This window comes from Stenella coeruleoalba, assembly GCF_951394435.1.
Source record: "Stenella coeruleoalba genome assembly, chromosome: 9".
Lineage (NCBI taxonomy): Eukaryota > Metazoa > Chordata > Mammalia > Artiodactyla > Delphinidae > Stenella > Stenella coeruleoalba.
Genome location: NC_137155.1, coordinates 45,588,376 through 45,610,229, shown reverse-complemented (window position 1 = coordinate 45,610,229; position 21,854 = coordinate 45,588,376). Strand labels below are relative to the sequence as shown.

General features: G+C 38.1%; 1 long non-coding RNA gene across 1 annotated transcript in view; it reads left to right on the top strand.

The window, feature by feature from the left end:
• The window catches only part of LOC307191263, a 214,226-nt gene that overhangs the window by 77,028 nt on the left and 115,344 nt on the right, over positions 1-21,854 (top strand). The window contains exon 3 of the long non-coding RNA XR_013829675.1: positions 5,407-5,498. This is a non-coding gene — a long non-coding RNA (uncharacterized lncRNA). The remainder of the gene's footprint in view (positions 1-5,406; positions 5,499-21,854) is intronic.

Below are 21,854 nucleotides of genomic sequence, written 5' to 3'. Positions count from 1 at the left end.
TTGTTATTGAGGTGCATGAGCTGCTTGTAAATTTTGGAGATTAATCCTTTGCCAGTTGCTTCATTTGCAAATATTTTCTCCCATTCTGAGGGTTGTCTTTTGGTCTTGTTTATGGTTTCCTTTGCTATGCAAAAGCTTTTAAGTTTCATTAGGTCCCATTTGTTTATTTTTGTTTTTATTTCCATTTCTCTAGGAGGTGGGTCAAAAAGGATCTTGCTGTGATTTATGTCATAGAATGTTCTGCCTACGCTTTCCTCTAAGAGTTTGATACCGTCTGGCATTACATTTAGGTCTTTAATCCATTTTGAGCTTATTTTTGTGTATGGTGTTAGGGAGTGATCTAATCTCATACTTTTACATGTAGCTGTCCAGTTTTCCCATCACCACTTATTGAAGAGGCTGTTCTTTCTCCACTGTACACTCCTGCCTCCTTTATCAAAGATAAAGTGACCATATGTGCGTGAGTTTATCTCTGGGCTTTCTGTCCTGTTCCATTGATCTATATTTCTGTTTTTGTGCCAGTACCATACTGTCTTGATTACTGTAGCATTGTAGTATAGTCTGAAGTCGGGGAGCCTGATTCCTCCAGCTCCGTTTTTTGTTCTCAAGATTGCTTTGGCTATTCGAGGTCTTTTGTGTTTCCATACAAATTGTGAAATTTTTGTTCTAGTTCTGTGAAAAATGCCAGTGGTAGTTTCATAGGGATTGCATTGAATCTGTAGATTGCTTTGGGTAGTAGAGTCATTTTCACAATGTTGTTTCTTCCAATCCAAGAACATGGTATATCTCTCCATCTATTTGTATCATCTTTAATTTCTTTCATCAGTGTCTTATAATTTTCTGCATACAGGTCTTTTGTCTCTTTAGGTAGGTTTATTCCTAGATATTTTATTCTTTTTGTTACAGTGGTAAATGGGAGTGTTTTTTTGATTTCACTTTCAGATTTTTCATCATTAGTGTATAGGAATGCCAGAGATTTCTGTGCATTACTTTTGTATCCTGCTACTTTACCAAATTCATGGATTAGCTCTAGTAGTTTTCTGGTAGCATCTTCAGGATTCTCTATGTATAGTATCATGTCATCTGCAAACAGTGACAGCTTTACTTCTTCTTTTCCGATTTGGATTCCTTTTATTTCCTTTTCTTCTCTGAGTGCTGTGGCTAAAACTTCCAAAACTATGTTGAATAAGAGTGGTGAGAGTGGGCAACCTTGTCTTGTTCCTGATCTTAGTGGAAATGCTTTCAGTTTTTCACCATTGAGGTAGATGTTGGCTGTGGGTTTGTCATATATGACCTTTATTATGTTGAGGAAAGTTCCCTCTATGCCTACTTTCTGCAGGGTTTTTATCATAAATGGGTGTTGAATTTTGTTGAAAGCTTTTTCTGCATCTATTGAGATGATCATATGGTTTTTCTCCTTCAATTTGTTAATATGGTGTATCACATTGATTCATTTGCGTATATTGAAGAATCCTTGCATTCTTGGAAAAAACCACAGTTGATCATGATGTATGATCCTTATAATGTGCTGTTGGATTCTGTTTGCTAGTATTTTGTTGAGGATTTTTGCATCTCTGTTCATCAGTGATATTGGTCTATAGTTTTCTTTCTTCGTGACATCTTTGTCTGGTTTTGGTATCAGGGTGATGGTGGCCTCGTAGAATGAGTTTGGGAGTGTTCCTCCCTCTACTATATTCTGGAAGAGTTTGAGAAGGATAGGTGTTAGCTCTTCTCTAAATGTTTGATAGAATTCGCCTGTGAAGCCATCTGGTCCTGGGCTTTTGCTTGTTGGAAGATTTTTAATCACAGTTTCAATTTCAGTGCTTGTGATTGGTCTGTTCATATTTTCTATTTCTGCCTGATTCAGGCTTGGCAGGTTGTGCATTTCTACGAATTTGTGCATTTCTTCCAGGTTGTCCATTTTATTGGCATAGAGTTGCTTGTAGTAATCTCTCATGATCTTTTGTATTTCTGCAGTGTCAGTTGTTACTTCTCCTTTTTCATTTCTAATTCTATTGATTTGAGTCTTCTCCCTTTTTTCTTGATGAGTCTGGCTAATGGTTTATCAATTTTGTTTATCTTCTCAAAGAGCCAGCTTTTAGTTTTATTGATCTTTGCTATCATTTCCTTCATTTCTTTTCCATTTATTTCTGATCTGATCTTTATGATTTCTTTCCTTCTGATAACTTTGGGGTTTTTTTGTTCTTCTTTCTCTAAGTTCTTTAGGTGCAAGGTTAGGTCATTTATTTGAGATGTTTCCTGTTTCTTAAGGTAGGATTGTATTGCTATAAACTTCCCTCTTAGAACTGCTTTTGCTGCATCCCATAGGTTTTGGGTTGTCGTGTCTCCGTTGTCAGTTGTTTCTATGTGTTTTTTGATTTCCTCTTTGATTTCTTCAGTGATCACTTCGTTCTTAAGTAGTATATTGTTTAGCTTCCATGTGTTTGTATTTTTTACAGATCTTTTCCTGTAATTGATATCTAGTCTCATAGCGTTGTGGTCGGAAAAGATACTTGATACAATTTCAAATTTTTGAAATTTACCAGTGCTTGATTTGTGACCCAAGATATGATCTATCCTGGAGAATGTTCCATGAGCACTTGAGAAAAATGTGTATTCTGTTCTTTTTGAATGGAATGTCCTATAAATATCAATTAAGTCCATCTTGTTTAATGTATCGTTTAAAGCTTGTGTTTCCTTATTTATTTTCATTTTGGATGATCTGTCCATTGGTGAAAGTGGGGTGTTAAAGTCCCCTACTATGAATGTGTTACTGTCAATTTCCCCTTTTATGGCTGTTAGTATTTGCCTTATGTATTGAGATGGTCCTATGTTGGGTGCATAAATATTTAGAATTGTTGTGTCTTCTTCTTGGGTCAATCCCTTGATCATTATGTAGTGTCCTTCTTTGTCTCTTCTAATAGTCTTTATTTTAAAATCTATTTTGTCTGATATGAGAATTGCTACTCCTGCTTTCTTTTGGTTTCCATTTGCAGGGAATAATGTTTTCCATCCCCTCACTTTCAGTCTGTATGTGTCTCTAGGTCTGAAGTGGGTCTCTTGTAGACAGCATATATATGGGTCTTGTTTTTGTATCCGTTCAGCCAATCTGTGTCTTTTGGTGCGAGCATTTAATCCATTTACATTTAAGGTAATTATCGATATGTATGTTCCTGTTCCCATTTTCTTAATTGTTTTGGGTTTGTTATTGTAAGTTTTTTCCTTCTCCTGTGTTTCTTGCCTAGAGAAGGTCCTTTAGCATTTGTTGTAATGCTGGTTTGGTGGTACTGAACTCTCTCAGCTTTTGCTTGTCTGTAAAGGTTTTAATTTCTCCATCAAATCTGAATGAGATACTTGCTGGGTAGAGTAATCTTGGTTGTCGGTTTTTCTTCTTCATCAGTTTAAATATGTCCTGCTAGTCCCTTCTGGCTTGCAGAGTTTCTGCTGAAAGATCAGCTGTTAACCTTATGGGGATTCCCTTGTGTCTTATTTGTTGTTTTTCCCTTGCTGCTTTTAATATGTTTTCTTTGTTTTTCAGTTTTGACAGTTTTATTAATATGTGTCTTGGCGTGTTTCTCCTTGGATTTACCCTGTATGGGACTCTCTGTGCTTCCTGGACTTGATTAACTATTTCCTTTCCCATATTAGGGAAGTTTCTACTATAATCTCTTCAAATATTTTCTCAGTCCCTTTCTTTTTCTCTTCTTCTTCTGGAACCCCTATAATTCAAATGTTGGTGGGTTTAATGTTGTCCCAGAGGTCTCTGAGACTGTCCTCAGTTCTTTTCATTCTTTTTTCTTTATTCTGCTCTGCAGTAGTTATTTCCACTATTTTATCTTCCAGGTCACTTATCTGTTCTTCTGCCTCAGTTATTCTGTTATTGATCCCATCTAGAGTATTTTTAATTTCATTTATTGTGTTGTTCATCATTGCTTGTTTCATCTTTAGTTCTTCTAGGTCCTTGTTAAATGTTTCTTGCATTTTCTCTCTTCTATTTCCAAGATTTTGGATCATCTTTAGTATCATTATTCTGAATTCTTTTTCAGGTAGACTGCCTATTTCCTCTTCATTTGTTAGGTCTGGTGGGTTTTTATCTTGCTCCTTCATCTGCTTTGTGTTTTTCTGTCTTCTCATTTTGCTTATCTTACTGTGTTTGTGGTCTAGGAGGATGATTTTTGTAGCAAGGTCGATTTTATAATGTACACCTGTGGTATTTCATCCATGGACCAGGGTCCGTGATGTGGTTGATAAACTGAAATGTAAAGTTGGTAGATAAACTCTGTCTTTAGGAACCTTCAAGTTATTATATCTGCATTTCTGAGTACAAGAAGGGAAAAATTAAGACTGATGCTTTATTTGAAAATGCAATGTTTTTCTTGTTAATGATAAACCATCGTAACTAATAGAAAGAAAAAGCTTACCCATAGTAGAAAGCTAGCAAAACAAACAACAAGAAAAAAAAAACTTGTTATGCAATGAAGAACTTGCCTTTTCTAGTTCTAACATTCAGTAGCTGAAAGCAGATCATTGCCATAAAGAGTATTTACCAATTTTAAAAGGTCTTGGCCCATCATAGCTAGTGTTAGATTTGGAATATAGCTTTTGTTGCCAAGGTGACAAACACTTATAAATATAACACATCTTCTAATGTGCTTTTAACTTGGTATTTTTATGGCTTTTAAATCAGATACCATTAGCAAATATATTAGGTAATTTAGCTGAAAGACCATTTTCCTCTAACACTTTTTGTTACATTTCCCCAGGTATTTCAGTAAATGTCTGTTGTGACATTCTACTCCTGCTAGGCTTCCAACATAAGGGGATACATAAAGTACATCTGGTAAAGATGAACATATATTACCTTGCCTTTTTTGTGTTGATCACTGAAAAATGTATAAAAGAGAGTTAGATTTGTAGTCTCCTTGAAGAGCATTCATTGTTCCTATTGTTATTTGGGGGTTTATACCCCTTACCCCAAGTAACAATCTGGCTTTAAGATTCAATACACAGAGGAAAGGGTTTTGGGGACAGCATAATAACTATATATTAACACTCCCCAAAACCTCCATATCTAAATGCTTTCTCTTAGATATCAAAAAAAGAAGGCTATGGGGAAAATAATTACAGTAGACCATCTGGAGCCCTATATATTCGCAAGTCTCAGTTTATTGTTCCAAACAGTAAATTCAACAGCCCAGGCAGGGAAGGAATCATCTCTAAATGTATTCACTGGATTTTTAAAAGACTTGTGAGGTAGACATATTTGTCACAGCAAAGGTAAAATCAGATAAGACATATTTAGTTTAAGCCCAAATTTGCATTTATTGTTACCTTGTCAGAAATTCTTCTTAGAAGATTGTCCATTAATTCATTCATTGTTTTTTCTTTCATTCATTCAACCAACAGACATTTAAGAAGCATCAGCTATTTTTCAAGCATTGGAGGTACAGAGATGAGCAAGTGCTGGCCCTCAAGAAGAATATAATATCAGGACAGAGGTAGGCAAATAAATGAAGTATTACAACTCTGATAAGTGCTAAGGTAGAGATTGCATGCAAAGAGATTGCATGCAAAGAAGGGGTCAGAGATGAGTCCCCAAAAAGGAAAGATGCTGCAAATTGTCTTCAGAGAATCAAGTGGAAAAGAGAAATATATATTTTACTTAAACAGCAAAACTCTAGACAGGTAAAATGTTTTATATAGTAAATCCACAATTGCTGTTTCCTTATTGTGTGATCCTGAATGTTTCTCTGTGCCTCAGTTATTCCTCCTATCTAATGTAGATAATTATCCTTGCCACCCGCATAGCTCATAGAAGACTGTTGATAGGAATAATGGGATATGAGTGGTGTAGCTATTTGAATTCTTTGGAAAAGAAAGATTCTATGTAAACACACAGCATCCTTATTATTCCAAGCGGTAGCATTTTGGATAATTACTGTATAATGCTGCACCTTTGTGTGTGTGTGGTTTGTTTCTTTATAGAAAAGTAAGTGCTAATGTTAAGTTTCTCTAATAACTTTGGAAGCAATTTTAATCCAGCAGACAAAACATAATAACCTTTAAAGTAAGTTAAATCCCTTTGTATTTGAGTAGATTTTGTTATTTACCAAGGTCTTAGACAATTTTACCACAGTTATGGAAAAAATTGCCCAGCAAGCCCAGTTCTCTCGGTGAGTATCTGAAAAACACTATTGCAGACAGGCCAGAAGCTTCTTTACAACAGACACGGCTCTGAGAGTGTGTGTGAGTGTTTGCGTGTGTGCGCGCACGCGGGGGTGTGCGCGCACGAGTATGTTGTGTGTGTGAGTGAGCCTGGGGCTTGCCAGAAAGATCTGGGAACGAGCTGAGACTGGCTAGCATACCTGAGGCAGCTGTTATACCATGGCGCCTGGATTCTTCTCTCAGACTCTAGGCTGGCTCCCCTCCTCCTTCTCCTCCAGGCCCTCTTCCTTTTCATAGTCTAACTCTCACTGTCTTTCTTCCTCTTCCCTCTGATTCAGTGGGAGATCCCCATGGCCTGAGACTATGTCCTAGTCCTGCTGCCAGACATTCCAGGACTGTCTGGCTAATGGACGAACCCATACTGGTCAGAAAAATGACCCACAGCACTCTTAACCTGTTTCATCTTTTCTTTCACTCATTCATTCTCCCTCTGTTTCTCTTTCTCTCTCTCTCTCTCTCTCTCCCTCCCTCCCTCCCTCCCTCCCTCCCTCCCACCCTCTCTAGTTCTCACCTTGAGTTCGGTGCTGAAGATTAGCCATGAATTACTTGGCAACCATGGAAAGTGACAGTTTAAGGCAGATCTGCTCTTGGGTACTGTAACTTGCTTCAGGATATCTCAACAAGACCTGTCTATGAACTCAAGCTGGGATTTGCCAAGGTACTTCAGCCATCCATTAACAGGAGAGGCAGCCTCTACTGAGGAACCTGCATTAATCCCTCCTCTCCGCCTAGAGGTGCTGCTGCTCAGAAAGCTTCCTCCAGGAGCAGTGAGGTGACACAATAAATAGCTAAATAGCCGCAAGGGTTAAAAACCTATACAAGAAACTGTACTTTTCAGTTTAATCTGGCCTCTCATGGTTTGAGGTCGTTTACCATTGGCCACCACTGGAATTGGGCAGAACTAGTATAGCCAACCAGGGTGAATTTTCCTAGGGAAAAATGTCAATACTAAACTAGCATGGGAAAGGCAAAGAACCCTAGGGCCCTTGACAAGGGTAAAAAGTATGTATCACCACTGGAAAGGCCAATGATATTAATCCTAAAAGATGGTCTCTGGTTACATTTCATGGACTTGGGACACACTGACAGAAAAGAGCAATTACTTATAGTCATATTTTTAAAAACTTTTGACAAAGATCCCAATCATGGTGGATTAGGTATATTTAATATCTCAATTAATCAGCCTTCTACAATAGTAATATGTCAACTTTGGTTCAGGAAATCCACTCCAGTTGATAGTCATCCAGGAAGCATCTTTCATGCCCACATATTAAATCTAATCTGCCACCCCTGTTTTATAAGACTCTGTATTCATCTGCTGAAGAAAAGATGCTTATTTTTATCATTCCAACTTAACAGCTTGCTTAGCAAAGCTGATAGGAGTTTAGAAGATATTCATTGAATGCCTATTTTGTATATTTACAAAAGAGGTAGATTTAAGGGAGTTACCCAAAAGCAATATGTTTTTTGTCCCACCATTATCCTATTGGTCTTCCTTTCATTCAGCAGATTTATCTGTCATGAAGAATTTAAGTTTCATATTTTCCTCTGTCAGTTGTGAAAAGGCCTGTCAGCTGGGGCTTACACTATAGTTTGTAAAAGGCCTATAGCACACAATGACAATACAATCTTATATTTGTGCTCCCAGTCTCCAGATAATCCCCCACTTTCCTCCTCTGCAGCCCAGTTATGATCAGGCTTAAGTTGCATATTCTGTTTTTAGCCAGATTTTGCTGATAAATGCTATCAGCAAGACTGAAATGAAATACAGAAGGTTTAGCTCTTATTACCAGTGTAGAACATGCCTTGGGAGTTGTGAGTGTGATACTGAGACAGTAGTTGTATAAAACCATTTAATTCACAGAAACTAAATAAAGGAATGTTAATGGCATTGGCTTTTATCTGTTGAATGTTTCAAGGTCTTTATTCATGCACCTGAAAATACAGACTTTTGATTAACATTCCAGGAGATGTGCCAGAGATGGCGGGCCATTTCCCTTACGGTTTCCGGTAGGGATATAGTTCTGAGAGAAAACTATGCAAAGTCTTAACATTATTGGTTGATACCTTCAAACACAAGATACTTTGTTTTTGCCATTTTTATTCTGAGTTCACCAATACCCCCAGTCTCAGAAAGATTTACAATTCCCACATCTCTGCAGAAGCTAATAGTCTCATTAAATGGAAACCATGTAAATAGTTGGAGACCTACAAATCATTCTTTTTATAACCTGCTGGATCTGCAGCAGAATGTGAAGGACTGGTATATTAGAAAAATGCATCATTGGCTTAACCAAGGAGAGGGAAGTGTTAACCATCATTCCTAGAACTCTGGAGTGGAACAGAAGCTTGCAGCCCGACACCAAAATAACATCGCAATGAGAAGTGAAATTGCTTCTAAAGCTAAATTGCTTCATTTGAAAATTGTAGTGATGCTGAGAACAATTATGTCACTTAAACTTTCACAATTTTGTTTTTATAAATCAGTTGTAAGACTATCATGTGGTTTAAATGCGATTATTTAATAAGGGCATTTGTAATTGTCCAGCATAATCAATTATGCTTCAGTCAGGTTCTTCTCTGCAACTGTGTTTGTGCTAGCGGCTGAGTCATTCTTATGGTAATACATACTTTTTGAAAAAGCCAAATAAAGTCATTGTTTTCCAGAAAAGTTCTTTCCCCCTCTGATTGCAAAGCATTTCACCAACTGCAAACTGAGTCTCGGAATTCATTTTCTTTCCCCTTTGTCTTAGAAAGTAAACATCTATTCAAAGCATGAGAAGGAAAAACATACTGCTAGATAATAGGTGAAGTGAAAGTTGGTTCTTTAAGAGTCATGATAGTCTTGTCAAGTATGTTTACTGAGCTGAGACCGGGGCCAGAGCCCGGGGAGCATGGAGTGGCGTGTGAGAATTACCCAGCAGGAGCCATTATGATGTTGGTACCACAAGTCACAGATCATGACTCTGATTTTCTAAGAAGAAGGAGAGATTAATCATGGGCTGAGTCTAGGCGCACTCAGGCCTCCCAGAGGCTAGAGGATTTTAGTTGCTGTGTTGTGCAATTTGTGGGCTATTTGGTCCACTTTGGACTGCCTAGAGAGCTATGTTTTCCTTCCACATTTCAACTGAAGTCTCTGCTAATGCCTTACCCCTGGGTTTTGCCTGGTTCATTCTGATTTCTGTACCCACTGGCTTGACCAAAAGGTTTCTTAGGAAGCCAGGCTCTCAGCCTCTCTTTCCTCTCCCCCTCCTTTTCTCTTCGTTAGACAGATTCTCCCCTACCTTGACTCCTCTTTTACATTTCCTGATTCTCTAAAGATTCTCACCACTTCATGAAAATATCAACCCATTTCCTCGCTCTGCTGTGCATCCTGCCCTAAGAGCAGATCCTCTTACGTAAGAGCATTTCCTCATTTCAGTCACTCTTCAGGAGAATGACTGAGTCCTGCCAGTGATATAAGGTGTTTAGCTTCAATCACATGGATCCAGCAGAAACTGAAGCAGGAATCCAAACGAAGCCTCCACCATACTGGAGCCAGTGAATTTGCTGTTTCAGAATCCAAATTCAATACTATCACTTACTAGCTTAAAACGAGTCCATGGCATTCCTTTATCTTAGCTAAAAGCCAAAAGGGTCTGTGTGCTCTGGCCCACATAGCTCTCAAATTTTTCTCACACCTTCTTTCCCTTCACTCTTTGTCCCAGTCACATAGGCCTTCTCTCTAAAATGGCCAGTTTCTCTTCCAGCCCAAGTCCTGTACATCTGCTGTTCCCCTCTGCTTGTGATTCTGCTTACCCGCACCTGGCCCAAACTGCATATCCCTTACCAGGCTAGTTCTCTCTCATTTCTCTTTCCCTTTTAGGCCAAGCATCACTACTTCAGGAAAACCAACACAGATGCCCTCAACCAAGAACACATTCTCCTGTTGTATGGTTACAGGATAACAGACTTTTCCTTCAAGTTATTTATTACACTTGTAATGTTCTATTTATTTGCACTATTACTTGATAATTATCCCATTCCAGTGGCCCCTCCTCAAGAACAGGGACTTAGTTTCTGCTTCACCTGGTGTCTCTGCACTCAGCAGGAGCTCAGTTTATTTCTGTTGAATGAATATACTCTTTGGGGTTCATAGAAATTTTATATCAGAAAATAAGGAAAGCAAATTTCTTAAACCTGGCTCAAGCAGGAGGGTTTTGAAACCATCCTCACATCTATTCATGGAGAAATGTACAATGACAAATTGAAAATAGCCTAAGCATCAATGGAAGAGCAGATAAGTAGACTGTGCTGTGATCATAAAACATAATACTATGCAGCAGTTAAAATTAGTAAATTAGTGTCATATGTGTCCACATGGCTAAATCCGCAAAACACATACATAAAGAAAATGGGCATAAAAAAATGTACATTGGTTTCTTTGCCTAGAGTCCATGGAAGAATATTCAGAAACCACAACAGTGAAAACATAAGTAAGTACTAAGGCTAGGGATGAAATTTAGAAAGCATGGGAAGATGAGGCCTTCAGAGTTCTGTCCTTCCTTTTCACGTCATTCCCCAGCCAGAGTACAGTAAGAGGAATGTAATCAATCCCTGCTCCTTTTTTTGGCCACACTGCTACTGTCTACTTTCTGGGGTAGTCCTTAATTGCACTTAGGAACAAACATATCTCTAAAGGGTAAAGATGAGAGGATCATAATCATTTACAAATGGAAAAAGTAAAAGGAAATAAACTAGAGAATAATAACAATATAGAAGAAAATTGATAATATACAAAATATTGAACTTTAATTCCTCTTTTGAAATATTATATGGGACTAAGTTTTAATAAATAACAAGATATAGAAGGTCTCAGAGACCTAGTTGAAAATTAAATGAAATAGGTAAAAATTCTCCTAGACTCATGCTCAGCTCTAGACTGGGAGACATCATACACAGACATATGTAATGCATTATGGCCTTTCTCATAGTATAAGCTGCCCCTCTCCCCCGCCTCTCTCTTTTCTTTTCTTTTTTTTTGTGGAATTGGATAGTTTTAGAAGCCACTCTTTTCCAAAGTATGTCCCTTACTCACCTTACTACAAAGCCTTCAAATCCACTTTCTTCGTTGACTTTGAATCAAAGCATTGAAGAATACTCTTAAACCCACAAGATTTTAGAATGACAGAAAGATCTTACTTTTTTAGATTAGATGAGGAAAATGATGCTTGGAGAGTTAAAGTAACTTTCCAAGGCCACCCAGCTATCATGTAGCAAGTGGGTACCAGAACCCAAAACCCAATACTCCTCATTCCTGGTGCATTGTTCTTTCCAGTGTTGCATCTAGGGCCCCTGTATTAAACCTGTATCAGTTGTTAATGCTGTGGTTTGCATTTGTTTGCTAGGGACAGAGACAAAGGTAAAATCAGCTAAAGAGTGCTATTTACATACAATAGAATATTATTCAGCCTTTAAAAGGAATGAAATTCTGATACATGATACAACATGGATGAACCTTGAAGATATTATGCCAAGTGGAATTAACCAGATACAAAAGGACAATATTGTATGGTTCCACACATATGAGGTACCTAGGGTAGTCGAATTCATAGAGACAGAAAGTAGAACGGTTGTTGCCAGGGGCTGCGGGAAGGGCGAAACGGCAATTATTGTTTAACGATCACAGCGTTTCAGTTTGGAAGATGAAAAAGTTCTGGAGATGGACGGTGTTAATGGTTGCATAACAGTGTAAATGTTCTTAGTGCCACTAAGTTGTACACTGGAAAATAGTTAAAATGGTAGATTTTATGTTATATGTATTTTATCACAGTTTGAAAAAAATCAGATGAGAAATCATGAATTCCAGCCCAAGAAGGCAAGTGCAGTGGGAATTCCGGGAATACAGAAAGGACTAAGAAAGTACTAGATGCTTGGGGAGGGTTGGAAGTGGAAGAGGGGGAAAGAGAGGAAAAGAGAAAGATCTGTTTTTTAGACCAGCACTGTCCAATAGAACTTCCTGTCATGGAGAAGGATTCTTTATCTGTGTTGTCTGTTGTAGTAGTCAGTAGTCACTAGCCACATTTGAGCCCTCAAAATGTGTGACTGAGGAACTGAATCTTTTATTTAATTTGATTTTTGATTAATTTACGTTTAAACAGCACAGGTCTAGACCTTCTATTGGTGATTTCACTTAAAGTACTTGTATTTCTGCTTCTTCTAGCTCATGTTCTATACATTCAAGCATCATTCACTTATTTATTCAGTCACTGTCAGCAGATATAGTACATCTCCTGTGTGCCAGGCTCTTGCTAAGCAATAGGAATAAAAGGGAGTTAGAAGAAACTCTACATTGCTGGGAGGAGCATAAATACATGTAACCACTGTGACAAATAATGTGACCGTATGTCCTGAGGTTAGAAATGTTCATAACCTGCAACCCAGTGCTTCTACATCCTAGAGAAACTCTCAGATGTGCTCAAGGAGACATGGACTTTAAAAATCATAAAAAGCCTAAAGATCAATGAAAAACAGATAAATAAGGCTGTGTTTATAAAACAATACCATGCTGTGTAGTTAAAACTAATGAAGGAGTGGCTAAACCACCAAAACACAATAGTAGAAAAAAATTCAGTTGTAGAAGGATACACACAGGATGATATTTTTAAAAACCTTTTTTAAAAAACTTGCAAAGTTATTGTTTATGGATACATACATGCATACACATGAAGTAAATGTAAAAATATGTGTGGGCATGAGAGAGAGCACATTCAGGGTGGTGGGTACTTCTGGCAAGAGAGGGAATGGGATGGAAGAAGGTACACAGAGGTCTTCAATCTATATGTAATATTCTATTTATTAAAAAAGATCTGAAACAAATATGACAAAGCCAGAAGATGAGTTCATGGTGTTCATTATATTATTAGCCATACTTTTTACTAATACTTAAAATATTTCATAATAAAACAGATGCTAAGAAGTGGCCCTTCTGTTAAGAAGCTCTCAGATTAAAGGGGCATCATAAGTACAAACAAAAAATTTTCATAGTGTGTTAAAAGTAGTAATAGGGGCATGTATGAGGTAGGAAGACGAACACAGAAGAGGGTAGAAAGAACAGTCTCAAGGAGTCAAGGACTATCTCACTAGGTGATTGCATTTAGGTTTATTCTCTGAGGGCATATAGATGTTTATTTGGGAGAAATATAAAAATGGATATTTATTAGAGGCTGAGAAGACAGTTTGTACAAAGGTCAAGGTGCGAAAGAGTTTGGTGCCTTCAAAGAATAGCAAGAAAATTTGGCCTCACTGGAGCCTAGAACTGTCAGGGTAGAGGTGGACTGGTAAGGCTCCTAAAACTGATTGGGACTGGCTCAGGTCTGGCTCTATGATCCAAGCCAGGGCAGCAGTATGTGTAGGGGGGTGGAGTTGGGGAGTGGTAGAATGGAACAAGGAGAGACTTGAACCAGGGAGACCCATAAGGAAGCTCTTGTAAGTGTCCAAATGAAAGGTGGTGAGAGCCTGAACTCTGGTAATAGCAATGAAGACATGGAAGAGGATGGTTGGGGGGATGTCGTGGGTGAATCTATAGGACTTGGTGACTGGTTGAATGAGTGAAGGAATGAAATAGAGCAAAGAAACAAAAAATGAAATTCCCATGTTGAACAACCTTGGCTGATGGTGACCTTGACCTTGAAGAAGAAGGAAAAGGAAAAGAAGCAAGGTTTCCCTAACCTTGGGAGTGAGAAGGAGAGGTAAGAGGATAATGAGAATACCTGGAATGGATGACACAGGCAAGAGATATCCTGTAAAGTGAGAAAAGAAGATTGTACCATAAAGCTAAGAAGTTGGATCGTCACACTTTAGGTGTAGGCTAAGCTCTTCCTCCCAGAGAATGGTCATGTATTGGCAGGAGAACCTGAAGACCTCTAATTCAACAACAACAAAGAGGACTAAACAATGGGATCATGCTCCAGGCTTTGGCATCTAGCCTTAGAAAACTAGTATAGTAATGAAGGCACCAACTTTTATAGTTAAACAGACCTACATTCAATGCGTCCAGTTCATTTAAATTTTCATTGCCTACTTACTTGGTGAAAATTTGAGCAAGTCCTCAAAATATCTCTGAGCCTCCGTTCCTCATCTGGAAATGGGAATGATAATACCTGCCCCAGAGGACTGTGGTGAGGATGAAGTATAATAATGTTGTTTGGTAAAGATAAATACATAGACAAATACAGAATACTATATTATTGTAGTGGGATGGGTAAATCATTTTTAATTCCAGTATTAAAGTTAAAAGACAAAAGTATTAAAAATAGTTATAAATAAAAATATGTTAAAAGATCCATGATATAAATAGATATAAATTGTGAAATAACAAAAAACTGTGTGTTGGAGGAGAAGTTAAAGTGTAGAGTTTTTATATGCAATCTAACTTCTTATCACCTTAAAATAGACTATTATAACTGTAAGATATTTTATGGAAGCACCAAGGTAACCCCACACACACACAAAAGCCTATAGAAGTTATACAAAAGGAAATGAGAAAGGAATCAAAGGAAATCAATGCCCAAAACATCAACAAAACACAAAGGAACACAACAAGAGTGGGAAAGATAGACAAAAGAACTATAAGACTAAAAAATAACTAACAAAATGGCAATAGTAAATCCTTCCCTATCAATAATTACTTTAAATATAAATGGATTAAACTCCCCAAGGAAAGACATAGAGTGGCTGGCTGGATTTTGAAAAACACCCAATTATATGCTGTCTACAAGAAACTCACTTTATTTTTTTCTTCCAGTTTTATTGAGATAGAATTGACATACAGCAATGTATAAGTGCAAGATGTACAGCATAATGATTTGACTTATATACATCATGAAATGATTACCACAATAAGTTTAGTAAACATCCATCATCTCATATAGATACAAAGTTAAAGAAGTAGAAAAAAATTTTTTCCTTGTGATTAGAACTCTTAGGATTTACTATCTTAACAACTTTCATATATAAAGTACAGCAGTGTTAATTATATTTATCATGTTGTACATCACATCTCTAGTATTTATTTATCTTATAACTGGAAGTTTGTACCTTTTGACCACCTTCATCCAATTCCCATTCCTCAACTTCACCCCACCCCCACCCCCGCCTTGGATAACCACAAATCTAGTCTCTTTTTGTATAAATCTGTTTGTTTTTGAAGTATAATTGACCTACAACATTATGTTAGTTCCTGGTGTACAGCATAGTGATTTGATATGTCTGTATATTTCAATATGATCACCACAAGAAACTCACTTCAGGTTTAAGAACACACATACACTGAAAGTGAAGGGATGGAAAATGGTAACCAAAAGAGAGCAGGGGTGGCTATAGTTATGTCAGACACAATAGACTTTAAGTCAGAAACTGTCATAGGAGACAAAGAAGGACACTATACAATTATAAAAGGGTCAGTCTGCCAGGAAGATATTAAAATTGTACATATCACCATTGAGTATACTTGATGTTAGCTGTGGGCTTTATATATAATAGCCTTTAGTATGTTAAGATACTTTCCTTCTATTCCTAGTTTGTTGAGAGTTTTTAATTATGAAAGGATGTTCAATTTGTCAAACACTTTTCCTGCATCTATTGACATGATCATGTGATTTTTATCTTTTTTTTTTTTTTTTTTTTTTTTTAGTGTGATGCAGCACATTAATTGATTTTTGTGGAACCATCCTTACATCCCAGAAATAAATCCCACTTAGTCGTGGTGTATGATCCTTTTAATATGCTGTTGGGTCCTATTTGCTAGTATTTCTTGAGGATTTTGGCATCTATATTCATCAGGGATATTGGCCTGCAGTTTTCTTTTCTTGTAGTGTCTTTGGCTTTGATATCAGATAATGCTGGTCTCATAAAATGGGTTTAGAAGTATTCCCTCCTTTTCAGTTTTTTGAAAGAATTTGAGAATTGGCAGTAATTTTTCTTTAAATGTTTGGTAGATTTCACCAGTAAAACCAACCATTTGGTCCTGGGCTTTTCTTTTGGGGGGGAAGTTTTTGATTACTGACCTGTAACCATATTAGTTACAGGTCTGTTCACACTTTCTATTTCTTCCTCATTTACTCTTGGTAAGTTGTATGTTTCTACAAATTTATCCATTTCTTCTAGGTTACCCAGTGTCTTGGTGTATAATTGTTCATAGCAGTCTTTTATAATCCTCCTTATTTCTTTGGCATCAACTGTAATGTCTGCTCTTCAATTTTTTATTTTATTTGACTCTTCTCTCTCTTTTTCTTAGTCTAGCTAAGGGTTTATCAACTCCTAGTTTCATTTTTGTTGTTTTCTTATTTTCTATTTTGTTTGTTTCTGCTCTATTTTTGTTATTTCCTTCCTTCTGTTAACTTTGGGCTTAGTTTCACCACTTCTCTTTGACATAGTTCTGGAAATCCTAGCCAGAGAAGTTAGGCAAGAAAAGGAAATAAAAGTCATCCAAAATAAGAAGGAAGAAGTAAAAGTGTAACCTTTTTGAAGATGACATGATCTTATACATAGAAAATACTAAAGACTCCGTTTTAAAAAACTTCTAGGACTAATAACTGAATTGCATACAGTTGCAGGATACAAAATCAACATACAAAAATCCATTGCATTACTATATACTAACAACAAACTATCTGAAAAGGAAATTAGGAAAACAGTGCTATTTAAAATAGTACCAAAACGAAAATAGTTAAGTGTAATGTAACTAAGGAGGCGAAAGAATTATATCCTGAAAACTACAACAGATTGATGAAAGAAATTAAAGAAGAAACAAACAAGTGGAAAGAGAGCTTTTTTATCAGTTGGAAGACAATATTGTTAAAATGTCCATACAACCGAAGCAATCTGCAGATTCAATACAGTCCCTGTCAAAATCCCAATGGCAGTTTTTACAGATAGAAAAAACAATTCTAAAATTCATGGGGAACTACAAAAGACCCCAAATAGCCAAAGCAATCTTAAGAAGGAAGAAAAAAGCTGGAGGCATCACTCTACATGATTTCAAAATATATTACAAATCTATAGTAATCAAAACAGTATGGTATTGGCATAAAAACATACATATACACCAATGGAACAGAATAGAGAGTTCAGAAATAAATCAACACATATATGGTCAACTGATCTTTGACAAGGGAGCCAAGAATACACAGTGCTGAAAGGGTAGTCTTTCTAATAAATGATGTTGCGAAAACTGGATAACCACACACAAAAGAATGAAATTGGACCCTTATCTTAAACCATACATAAAAATTAACTCAAAATGGGTTAAAGACTTAAATGTAAGACCTAAAAGTGTTATATTCCTTGAAGAAGACATAGGGGGAAATCTTTATGACCTTGGTCTTGGTAATAATTTCACAGATATGATACCCAAATCACAGGCAACAAAAACAAAAATAAACAAGTGGGACTACATTAAACTAAAAAACTCTGCACAGCAGAACAACAACAACGAAACAATCAACAGTGCAAAAACCAAACCTATAGAATGGAAGAAACTATTTGAAAACCATATATCTGATAAAAGATTAATCTTCAAAATATGTAAGGAATTCATATAACTCAATTCTAAAAATCTAATAACCCAATTTAAAAATAGGCTGAAGGGGGCTTCCCTGGTGGTGCAGTGGTTGAGAGTCTGCCTGCCAATGCAGGGGACACGGGTTCGTGCCCCGGTCCGGGAAGATCCCACATGCTGCAGAGCGACTGGGCCTGTGAGCCATGGCCGCTGAGCCTGCACATCTGGAGCCTGTGCTGCACGATGGGAGAGGCCACAACAGTGAGAGACCCACATACCGCAAAAGAAAAAAACAAAAGGGCTGAGGACTTGAACAGGCATTCCTCCAAAGAAGACATGCAAATGGCCAACAGGTATATGAAAAAATGATCAACATCACTAATCATCAGGGAGAGGACTGGGTTTGGCTGCGTGAACACAGCCTGAAGGGGGCTAGTGGCCACAGCTAGCCAGGAGGGAGTCTGGGAAAACGTCTGGACCTGCCTAAGAGGCAAGAGACCATTGTTTTGGAGTGCACGAGGAGAGGGAATTCAGAGCACCACCTAAACGAGCTCCAGAGACAGGAACAAGCCACAGCTACCAGCGTGGACCCCAGAGATGGACATGAGACACTAAGTCTGCTGCTGCAGCCACTAAGAAGCCTGTGTGCAAGCACAGGTCACTATCCACACCTCCCCTCCTGAGAGCCTGTGCAACCTGCCACTGCCAGGGTCCCATGATCCAGGGACAGCTTCCCCAGGAGAACACACATCGTGCCTCGGGCTGTTGCAACATCATACTGGCCTCTGCTGCCGCAAGCTCTCCCCGCATTCTGTACCTCTCCCTCCCACTGGCCTGAGTGAGCCAGAGCCCCCTAATTATCTGCTACTTTAACCCCGTCATGTCTGGGCAGGGAGCAGATGCCCTCAGGCAACCTACAAGCAGAGGTGGGGCCAAATCCAAAGGTGAACCCCAGGAGCTGTGCAAACAAGGAATAGAAAGGGAAATCTCTCCATGCAGCCTCAGGAGCAGCGGATGAAATCTTCACAATCAAATTGATGTACCCTGCATCTGTGGAATACCTGAATAGACAACAAATCATCCCAAAATTCAGGTGGTGGACTTTGGGAGCAACTGTAGACTTGAGGCTTGCTTTCTGCATCTAATTTGTTTCTGCTTTTACGTTTATCTTAGTTTAGTATTTAGAGCTTACTATCATTGGTAGATTTGTTTATTGGTTTGGTTGCACTCTTCCTTTATTATGTATATATTTTTCTTTTTCTCTTTCTGTGAGTATGTATGCTTCTTTGTATGATTTGTCTGTACAGCTTTGCAATTACCATTTGCCCTAGGTGTCTGTCTGTCCATTATTATTTTTTTTTTAGTATAATTTTTAGCACTTGTTATCACTGGTGGATTTGCTTTTTTCTTTTCGTTGCTCTCTGTCTTATTTTTATTACTTATTAATGTTTTATTTAATAATAATATTTTTAAATTTTTAATTTAATAACTTTTTAATTTAATTTAATTTTATTTTACTTATTTTTCTCCCTTTTCTTCTGAGCCATTTGGCTGACAGAGTCTTCGTGCTCCAGCTGGGTGTCAGGTCAGAGTCTCTGAGGTAGCAGAGCCGAGTTCAGGACATTCGTCCACCAGAGACCTCCTAGCCCCACATATTATCTAATGGCAAAAGCTCTCTCAGAAATCTCCATCTCAATGCTAAGACCCAGCTCCACTCAAACACCAGCAAACTACAGTGCTGGACACCCTATGCCAAACAACTAGCAAGACAGGAACACAACCCCACCAATTAGCAGAGAGGCTGCCTAAAATAATAATAAGTTCACACACACCCCAAAACACACCACCCGACAACCTACCCACAAGAAAGACAAGATCCAGCCACACCCACTAGAACACAGTCACCAGTCCCTCCATCAGCAAGCCTGCACAACCCACTGAAACAAACTTACTCACTGGGGGCAGACACCAAAAACAATGGGAATGGGCTTCCCTGGTGGCGCGGTGGTTGAGAGTCCGCCTGCCGATGCAGGGGACACGGGTTCGTGTCCTGGTCCGGGAAGATCCCACATGCTGCGGAGCAGCTAGGCCCGTGAGCCGTGGCTGCTGAGCCTGCGTGTCTGGAGCCTGTGCTCTGTAGCGGGAGAGGCCACAACAGTGAGAGGCCCACGTACTGCAAAAAAATAATAATAATAATAATGGGAACTATGTGCCTGTAGCCTGCAGAAAGAAGATCCCAAACACAGTAAGTTAAGCAAAATAAGACAGTGAAATACACAGCACATGAAGGAGGAAGGTTAAAACTCACCAGACCAAAGAAATGAAGAGGAAATAGGCAGTCTACCTGAAAAAGAATTCAGAGTAATTATAGTAAAGATAATCCAAAATCTTGGAAATAGAATGGAGAAAATAAAACAAGTATTTAACAACGACCCAGAAGAACTAAAGAGCAAACAAACAATGATGAACAACACAATAAATGAAATTAAAAATTCTCTAGAAGGAATCAATAGCAGAATAACTGAGGCAGAAGAACGGATAAGTGACCTGGAAGATACAATAGTGGAAATAACTACCACAGAGCAGAATAAAGAAAAGAGAATGAAAAGAATTGAGGACAGGGCTTCCCTGGTGGCGCAGTGGTTGAGAGTCCGCCTGCCGATGCAGGGGACGCGGGTTCGTGCCCCGGTCCAGGAAGATCCCACATGCCGCGGAGCAGCTAGGCCCGTGAGCCATGGCTGCTGAGCCTGCGCGTCCGGAGCCTGTGCTCCACAACGGGAGAGGCCACAACAGTGAGAGGCCCACGTACCGCAAAAAAAAAAAAAAAAAAAGAATTGAGGACAGTCTCAGAGACCTCTGGGACAACGTTCAATGCACCAACATTCGAATTATAGGGTTACCAGAAGAAGAAGAGGAAAAAAAAGAGACTGAGAAAATATTTGAAGAGGTTATAGTTGAAAACTTCCCTAACATGGGAAAGGAAATGGTCAGTCAAGTCCAGGAAGCACAGAGTCCTATACAGGATAAATTCAAGGAAAACCACGTCAAGACACATATTAATCAAACTATTGAAAATTAAACACAAAGAAAAAATATTAAAAGCAGCAAGGGAAAAGCACCAAATAACATAAAAGGGAATCCCCATAAGGTTAACAGGTGATCTTTCAGCAGAAAGTCTGCAAACCAGAAGGGAGTGACAGGACATGTTTAAAGTGATGAAAGAGAAAAACTGACAACCAAGATTACTGTACCCTACAAAGCTCTCATTCAGATTCAACGGAGAAATTAAAACCTTTACAGACAAGCAAAAGCAAAGAGAATTCAGCACTACCAAACCAGCTTTACAACAAATGCTAAAGGAACTTCTCTAGGCAGGAAACACAAGAGAAGGAAGAGACCTGCAATAACAAACCCAAAACAATTTAGAAAATGGTAATAGGAGCACACATATTGATAAATACCTTAAATGTAAATGGATTAAATGCTCCAACCAAAAGACATAGACTGGCTGATTGGATACACAAACAAGACCTGTCTATATGCTGTCTACAAGAGATCCACATCAGACCTAGGGACATATACAGACTGAAAGTGAAGGGATGTAAAAAGATATTCCATGGAAATGGAAATCAGAAGAAAGCTGGAGTAGCAATTCTCATATCAGACAAAATAAACTTTAAAATAAAGACTATTACAAGAGACAAAGAAGGACACTAACTAATGATCAAGGGATCAATCCAAGAATAAGATATAACAATTGTAAATACTTATGCACCCAACATAGGATCCAGGATAGATCATATCTTGGGTCACAGATTAAGCCTTGTTAAATTTAAGAAAATTGAAATTGTATCAACTATCTTTTCCAACCACAGCGCTATGAGACTAGATATCAATTACAGGAAAAAATCTGTAAAAAATACAAGCACATGGAGGCTAAACAATACACTACTAAATAACCAAGAGATCACTGAAGAAATCAAAGAGGAAATAAAAAAATATCTAGAAACAAATGGCAATGAAAACACAACAACTCAAAACCTATGGGATGCAGCAAAAGCAGTTCTAAGAGGGAAGTTTATAGCAATAC